Genomic DNA, 8,988 nt, shown 5'->3' with positions numbered 1-8,988 from the left:
ATTCATCATTTTATGAAATTTTTTTCTCTTTTTGAATATATTTAATAAATTATTTTGTTTTGATTTTAAATTTTAAAGTCATTAAAAATATCTATTGAAAATAAAGTAATTGTTACAGTAATTGTTGCAACATGTGGTTATTATGTTGCAACAAATATCTTATATGTTATAACAAATGGCTTATATGTTGCAACTGATGTCTTACATGTTATAACAGATACTTTATATATTACAACCTTTCTGTTACAACATATTAAACATATAATGCAACATATGATCATTATGTTGCAACAAATAAGTCAACTGTTATAACATACGACTATTTTATTCCTATAGATAAATTAATTGTTACGAAGATAAGTCATATATTGCAACAGATAATGTATTTTACACAAATAAGTTATTTGTTGTAACATATAAATCATTTGTTGCAACAAATAACTGATCCAACATGAGTCATATGTTGCAAAAAGAAAAATATACTCATTTGTTGAATAAGTTGCAACATTTGTTGGAAGCTCCAAAAATGGTAGGTTTTTCTTTTCTTTTTTTGGGTTCCCATTTTTTAAGTTAAAATTGGTGTTCGCAACAAATATTTGAAAGCGCTGAAAATCAACTGCAAGCAAAATAAATTTAAAAAAATGTTATTTTATTGATGAATCTTTGTGAGTATAATTCTTTTGATTTCTTGATTATTCTCTCCTAAGTTTCTCCGTGATTCGAGGACATTCAGTAGTGTATTTCTCGAATGTAAGATGATAGAAACTTCCTTGAGATGAATTTGATCTCCGGAAACTTCTAAAAGCACTTCATCGTTGCAAGTTGATCTTCGGGAAGAACTTCGTTGATCACTCCTTCAAAGAGCTATGTAGTTGATGTTGTAGCTTATGTAGACCTCCTTGAGATATATTTGATCTTTCGTTGCAAGTCGATCTCCGGAATAAACTTTGTTGATCACTCCTTCGAAGAGTTATGTAGTTGATGTTGTAGTTTTCTCCAATTATAGAATGCTCGTTGAAGAGTTTTTCTTGGTCCTCTTAGAATGTCATGTATATCCCCTATTTATAGTTGTAGGGAGTGGACAAGGTTTCTTATGATTGGTCAAATAATACCATTTTGACACTTGGCGAATTGTGATTGCAATCTTGCATTTGACTGAGACTATCACCTCATTTAGATACTTGGCGTCACCTTGTTAGTCTTGGATTCTAGTCACTGTGACACGTGGCATGAGTTTAGGTTTCAAGGTGAAATGGACCTTGAACTTGAATTTAATTAAAATGGGCTTATTTATTTATAAAGCCCAAATTAATCATTCAACCCAAATAAACATGAATTTAGTTTTTTAGGAAAAATTAGCAAATAAGACAACTTTAAGAACATAATTAATCAAAATAACATTAATTTAATTTTTTTAGTGAAAATGACAAAATAGCAATATGTTTATTAATGTTACTTATTTTATTAAATGTGTGTATTTCAGATATTATTAATTTAATATATTAATGGAAACTCATTTATTGGACCAAAACATGGTCCAATAACATTTAATAAAAAAAATTAATTAACAATTTCGTGTAAAGTTCCAAGAAAGGTAAAAATTAAACCAATTCAAAATTTTCAGCCAATTTTTCAAGTTCCTTGCACAAATTTTCCGGATTTCTTCATCAAGGATTCAAGCAGATTTTCGAGTTAGGATCATTATTAAAGCAGATTTCGTGGTGGCAAGGTTAATTCAACTTTCGGTTTTGATTTTTTTTTTTTATGTTTTTTGTTAAAGTTCTGATTTTGTATATCAAGATTTTATGGACAAATTATGTGATTTTTGTTTTAATATCCATCATACATTTATGATTTTGTATTTTTGTATATTTTTTTGTAATTTTCTTTCAATGTTTAAGATTAGGTAGATTATGAAAATTCATACATATAGAATCATTGTTGTTTGATGTTCAATACGCAGTTGTTAAAAGAATTTTTTTTTCTTCAGATTTTTGGATTGTTGGAAAAAAAGAGTGTATTGTATGCAATGGCTGATTCAGTCAGAATTACTAGAGGTATAAATAACAACATTCAAAATTTTCTGGAATTTCGCTCATTTGATTTGTGCATTACTCAAGGATTGATCGAAAATGTAGGATCTGCGGCGAGAATGGCACAAGAGTATAAAATGGCGTCTGATAGCTCTTCAAAAAAAAAGGAAATTGTCGTGCTATAAAACCCCTGTTGATCAACAAAAATATCGAAGTGATGAAGTATTACGTCATGACGATGAAGAGGTATTAAATTATTAACGAAACTATTTTTTATGCTATGTCTATAGTTGATTTTTGTGTTTGAAATTGCATATGTCTTTCAGATTTGTTTTTGTATCCCTAAATGTGATGTGATAAATATCCAAAGCAAGTACAAAAAATGTAAAAAAGAAAATCTACTAAAGGCAACGACTTGTTAATTACTCGACCAGAGATCATATCTTGAAAAAAAATCAACTACAGTAAAGGAAAGAGGTTAGAATGCCGCCGTTATGCATATCTCTAGGAAGGCCTATAAGGCCCAGGCTTCACTCTAGAAATTTATCCATATACAACTGTGCATGATAATAGATAAATGTACCTTCATAAAAGACTCAAGGTGCTAAAAGCATCAAAAGCAAGGCTGGAGATTAAAGTTGGTGTGCCATTTATTATGAAGAAAAATAAGTGGACTTTGTAAATGTTAAAATATCAAGTATATTTATGTCATGAAGCTGGCTATACCTCATCTCAAACATATGCATATGATTTATATGTTACCATGAACCTGCCCCTATAGTTGTTTTTGTGTTTGAAATTGCAAATGTCTTTCAGATTGGAAGCTTATAGTTTTAATTACATAAAAAAAAATTGTATTCCTAAATGTGATGTGATAAATTGTGGATATAATTAAAACAATGTCTAACTTTTATCAGTTTTGCAAATATGCAAATTACATTTTCTGTGTGCGTCTACGTAAAAAGATAAAAAGTTTACACGAGTACTATAATCTTGCTTCTTTGCACCCCTTTGTTAGTTCTGTAAAGTTCTCATTATAGAATTTGTTGGTCTGACAAAAAGTATTCGTGTAAAAAAAGTTGTCAACAAAAAATGTGCATGTATCAATATAACTAAAAATACCAAAACACTAATATTGGATGCTACAAATTACCTTATACGTAAGACTCTTCTAATTTGCTTGTCAATATTAAGAAAAGGAATACAATATTTATCTTTATATATTCCAATTTAGTGATTTCTCTCAAACTATATTTTAGTAGCCATTATTTTTGCCCATATTTTGTTGTATACATATATTAAATTGTTGAATAATGTATTTATATTCTTTTCAGCGTCTTTATGTATTCAAATTTTGATAGACTTATAGTATCATTTTAGTTGTATTTTGTTATTTAATTCATTTTATTTTTTATGTCATCAATATTCACGATTCTGAATGAACATTCAATCTTTTGTATACAATGTAGTTTCTCCTATTCTATTTTGTTAACTAGTAATAGATTTATATATCAGTAAATTTTTAAGTATGTATTCATTTTATTGTTGAACATGTGCAGGCAAATGAATTTTATGTCAAATATAAACCAAAAAAAGCTCCCCATATTCATTGTTTCTTTAATCATGACATAAAAGCTGACTTGGTGAAGTATTTACATGGACATGTATTCAATGTATTCTGTGAAAGCACCTGTTTTGGTAATTATATGCAAATGCATCAATGTCGTGCTCGCGGTCAAATACATAGGTGTTGCATGACTTTAGAACTCAATTGTAGTTCTCGCCAAGCATTTGTAATGCGTGTAAATTGATCTACGTTGCGTTTCACTTTGAGAGAATTTGCTTTGATTAGTGGATTAAATTGTGTCAACGAAGAAAATGATTTCATCTTTGATGAGTCAGAACCAAATAGGTTCATGGAAAAATATTTTGAGGGTGTTAAGTTGATCAGGAAAATTGATATAATGAGGAGTTTTCATCGAAAAGTGTGGGGGGAGAACGATCAGGATGGCCTGAAGTTTGCAATTTTATACTTCATCCAGACAGTGATTTTTTCCGGTGAAAGAGCTACCAAAAAATTTCCTAGATTATATTTTGATCTTGTTGAAAGTGGAAGGTACAGTCAGTTTCCATGGGGGAGAAAAGCTTTCTATTTGCTGATGAAGAGCCTGAGTAAGAGGTTGAATAGTGAAAAACAATTTTACAGAATCGGGGGAATAGCCTATTGTATTCCAAGTATGGTTGTTTGAGTGCAGTTCGAGTATTGATTTCCAGGTCGCTCAAAAGGTTGATGACCATATTCCGAGGTTGCTCAACTGGCAGACGACCAATGAGAGCCGTAGATACAAGAAACTTATGAACACCATATTTAGTGATGTTAATAACAAGGTACTTAACTGACATATATCTAATAATCACCAAGTTGGATGTTTTCTTATTGTTTTTATATATAATAGTAACAAAATGTTTGGAATTCAGATTAAATTTAGGAACATTACACCTAATCAAAGGGAACTTGCTATATTGCAACTGCCACCGGAGGGTATAAAAAATCAAGCTCCACCTCAGTATTCGATTCATCAGATAATGATCTAGATGATGAAATAATTGATAGTAATGATGATCCACGAGAGGGAAGTTGTGACGATAAAGATTCTGACGATGATTTTCAAGCACCTCCTCCACAAGCAGTAAAGGTCAAAAGAAAAGGAAAAGTTGGTTCCTCAACGTCGCCTGTTAGAAAAAGGACAAAGAAGCTGGTGACTGGTGGATCCAAACAGGTTGCAAAAATTTGGAACCTCGAATTGCTGAACAGCCGATGAAAAAGAATGTTGTATCCAAAAAGGTACTAAAGAAACTTAAGGTTATTTTAAAGCAAACTGAATGTCTACATGCATATCTAACAAATACAACTTCGAGTGATTATGATATTTCAGAGAACAAGCAGATCTGAAGTGGAAGGCTGGTTGAAAGAGCTGTCAGATTTCAGAAAAGAAGTATTTACAATATAGTACATCCTTCATAGTTATACACTTATTAGAATTTTAAATTTTTAATAAGCTACATCATTATGTCATATTTTTAGGTTAAACAAGAGTTTGTTGAAATTCACAATTTGATCAACGACAACTTCAAGACTGTTCTGACAACCATTAATTCAACACGGAATGAGCAGGAGGTTTGTTATAAAAAATAAAATGATGTAACGTATTTCAAATTTACATTTTTGTTAATGATTTACGTTGTAATATAACACATGCCGAGCATTCCGATGATCATATTGTCCCTCCAAATTCAAACGATGAAGATGGGTATACACCACCATACACTTTCAATAAAGAATCTCCATCAAATCAAGTTCTGGTAGTTCAGTGTGACAAATTGCAATCTGGAAATTCAGAGGTAATTGTAGTTTTTTTATTAATTTAGGTTGTATATACGATCCCTATTTTGGTGTTTTTTTACGAAAATTTTGAATTTATTCACTTTTATGAAGTTGTAACTTTTAATATTTGATTACATGTTTATTGGATTTTTTTTTTTTACAAGACACTCAAGGCTTCAAATGACAGTAAATCAACAAATGTTGTGCCCCATGTAAGTCAAGATTTGTGTATCATTTTAAACTAAATACTAATGTAATAGATATCATCAATAAGCCTCCTATATTTTATATAATTACGATCAAACTGTATCAAGCAATCTTAACTCGGTTTATGCTTACATGTATTATAAAAAACAATAATTTTTTAGTCAATAACTGTTATCATTTACAACTTTAAAGGACTATTCATTATTGTATCCATTAAAATTTTTTCATGTTTCTTGTTATTTTATTTTTTTAAAGACAATCAACAATCCAGATGGAATATATCCCAAATCCGATGATCATGAGGTAAGTCAGGTTTTAGACAAGTTTTATATTTTTTTTGTCGTACATCCTAATGTGTGATTACAATATACAAATTAGCCTTAAATTTCAGTCTCAATAAATGTTCATTATCATATCAACAATATGATTTATAACTTTCATTTTATAAGGTTTTTTGTATCAACACCCCTGTTCGAAATCTGATTGAAGTGGATTATGAATTAAGTGCTCCAAGACCTACGATTCCTAGAGTATGTTATTTAATTTTATGCGTACATTTGTTATACCATTATTTGCGTCATTACTTTTAAGGTGTTGTTATTTTTACGCAATTATTAGGTAAATCAACCAAGCTTTGTATTTGATATACCCCCCCCCCCCCAAAAANAATTCACATGAGGTCGATGTTGAACAAATGCCATGTCCAGTCCCTATCCGGGTTTTGAATCACATGAATGTGACAATTGATTCACAGTTTGAATTGGACGATCAATTCATGCCTAGTCTCAATTCTATAAATAGTAGCATCGCACCATATTCAACTGTGATAAAAGGACACACCGAACAGCTGCCAACAACAATTGCAGGATGCATTAAAACAAAGGCAGATCAAGCCACTATCGATGTCCATTTGGGTACGAACGGTGAAAAATTGATGATAGATCAATCTATCAGCAATAACGAACAGACGCCATTACCTACGCGTAGGAATAGACATCCAGGTCCTTATAATACATCTCCGTATCTGACCAATTTTGGATCATCTGCTGGTACAGTATTCCATTTTTTTAATACTTTTGTTAATGTAATCATTTTTTTATTGCTACTGTTAGTGTGTATTTAATTTATTATTTTTTGAACCATTTCAGGTAGTTCATCAAGTCAGCCCCACATTTTTGAATTGAAACACCCTTTTATATTTGATTTGATCTCTGGCGATTATGATATAACGTTGTGGGATGTGTTTCATTCATGGATCCGAGATGGATTACTTACAAAGCACGACAAAAAGTAAGTCATTGGTGAATAATTACAAGATATTTTTACAACATAACTATTTAAATTTTTGTATCCGGTTAAATGTTAGTTCGTGTTTCAACAACAGTTATTGTTTGGTGCAGCTTATATATAGGTTTTCTTGGTTTTTTTTGTATTTAAATGTTGATAGTAATTAATTTTTTAATGAATGGTATTCTATTTTCTATGTTTATTCTGTTTTTAGGAAGCATGATCAAGACCATTACAAGAAGAATCTAGCTGAAAAATCTGTGGTCATTAACCTTAGCGTTCTCCTAATGGACAATAAGAATTGGTTCTATAATCTGTATTTCAAAGGACAGTTATTGAACAATTCGGTAAGAGTTGTTTAGCATTTATCTTTACTAAGCATGATTGATTAGTAGTTATAGTATTTATATATTTGTCTTTAAATTTTTCAGCATGTTGATGTGATTTTATATTATCTACGGAAAAAAGCCAAGTATGATGTTGGAGGCAGCTATAAATACACAACTGTAGATTGTGTATTTAGTTCAAAGATCTCTGCTATTTGGAAAAAATATTTGGATTTAGATAGCGATGTTGGTTGTGCTGATGAAGAGCATGTCATTGGTGAATACATTAGAGGGTACAAAATGCATGTTGCTACACCTTGGCATACGATTGATTATGTTTTTGTTCCTGTCCACGTTAAGGAGAAATTCCATTGGGTGTTGGCTGTGATATCATTGAATGATAAGTGTATCAACGTGTATGACTTATATAGGGCAGCAGGTCACGATGCAGCTATCAAGACAGAGATAGTTAAACTGTCTCAGTTGATCCCTTTGAAGTTAACAGTCAATGACTATTACAACAATAAAGGAATTGGTGTATCGCAAGCCCAACAAGATAATGAGTTCTTTAATGTAGTATTCATAGATAATGTTCCTCAACAGTCGCATGGGTCTCTGTAAGTTTGTGTTTCTTTTGATTTTACTATCATCACATTATCAATAATATATTGTGTACTAACTTTTAGTTTCTTATATTATAGGGATTGTGGTATTTATATGCTAGCTTTTGACGAATACCTATCATATGGCCAAGGTATTCCAGCGAATATTTTGGATGCATCGTGTTTACGGTCAAGATACGCTACACTTCTTTGGAATTATGGCCAACAAAAGAATGATGCCGGAGCAATAAGTGACAATGAAGCACCTCTATGATATAACAGATTCAATGTAGCAATGGAGGAGATTGATACAATTCAAATAGATTAGTTGTTCTCCATTTTTTGATGTGTCATTATACATTAGTTTTTGTATTGCTATGAAACGATTTTAAAGGGTTCCAGTTCTTGTGTTTATTAATGTATAAAATCTTGAAGTTCTGGTTTCAAAGTTTTGGGTTAATATTAAAGTGTTTCAGTCCTTGTGCAGTTTATCTGACAGTGTTGTTCCAGTTAATGAATATTTGCTACATATTTTATTTTTCTTACCAACATATATGAGGCTTTGTGGTAAGTGAGGGGAAAAAAACGTTTTATTTGTGTGTCAAGCTTAAGTATTGCACGTGGGGTACACAAAATTCATTTTTGAAGTTTAACTGCAATACATATGATTCTACCAACATACAATTTTTGTGACTCATACAAGTTCACACATACAATTTAGATAGAACAAATATAATGTAGATTATAATCATTGATACGAATACATTTCGTTATAAAAGGTATACCAAAACAATTACAATAATCCGACAAAAATGTATGCCTTCATATGTTTCAAATGGATGTAAGACTTTAATAATATGCATTCATATGTTTCAAATGGATGTAAGACTTGATATTAAATTATTAAATTCTAAATACAATTAATAATACTAACAACATAAAAAGATAGAATACGTATAGCGAATATGAATACTTTTAGAGAGAAAACGAATACCAAAAAAAAATTGTATGCATTAAAATGTTACAATAACAATTTATATTAAATTATAAATACAATTAAACTTGAATACAAGTAACTGCAATGGTTTTGTTTGTGACTCATACAATTTCACTCATACATTCTAGATAGGGCAAATACAATATATAGA

At 30.5% G+C, this 8,988-nt stretch overlaps 2 pseudogenes; both read left to right on the top strand.

The window, feature by feature from the left end:
* The first annotated feature begins 2,152 nt into the window (after positions 1-2,152).
* Positions 2,153-6,919, top strand: LOC114074450 (annotated as a pseudogene).
* Positions 6,920-7,106: 187 nt separating this feature from the next.
* LOC107032643 lies at positions 7,107-7,707 on the top strand (annotated as a pseudogene).
* The last annotated feature ends 1,281 nt before the right edge of the window (positions 7,708-8,988 follow it).

The sequence above is a fragment of the Solanum pennellii genome, chromosome 10, assembly GCF_001406875.1.
Source record: "Solanum pennellii chromosome 10, SPENNV200".
Classification (NCBI taxonomy): Eukaryota; Viridiplantae; Streptophyta; class Magnoliopsida; order Solanales; family Solanaceae; genus Solanum; species Solanum pennellii.
The sequence above is the reverse complement of the archived record's forward strand: the minus strand, read 5'-3'. Positions and strand labels throughout refer to the sequence as shown.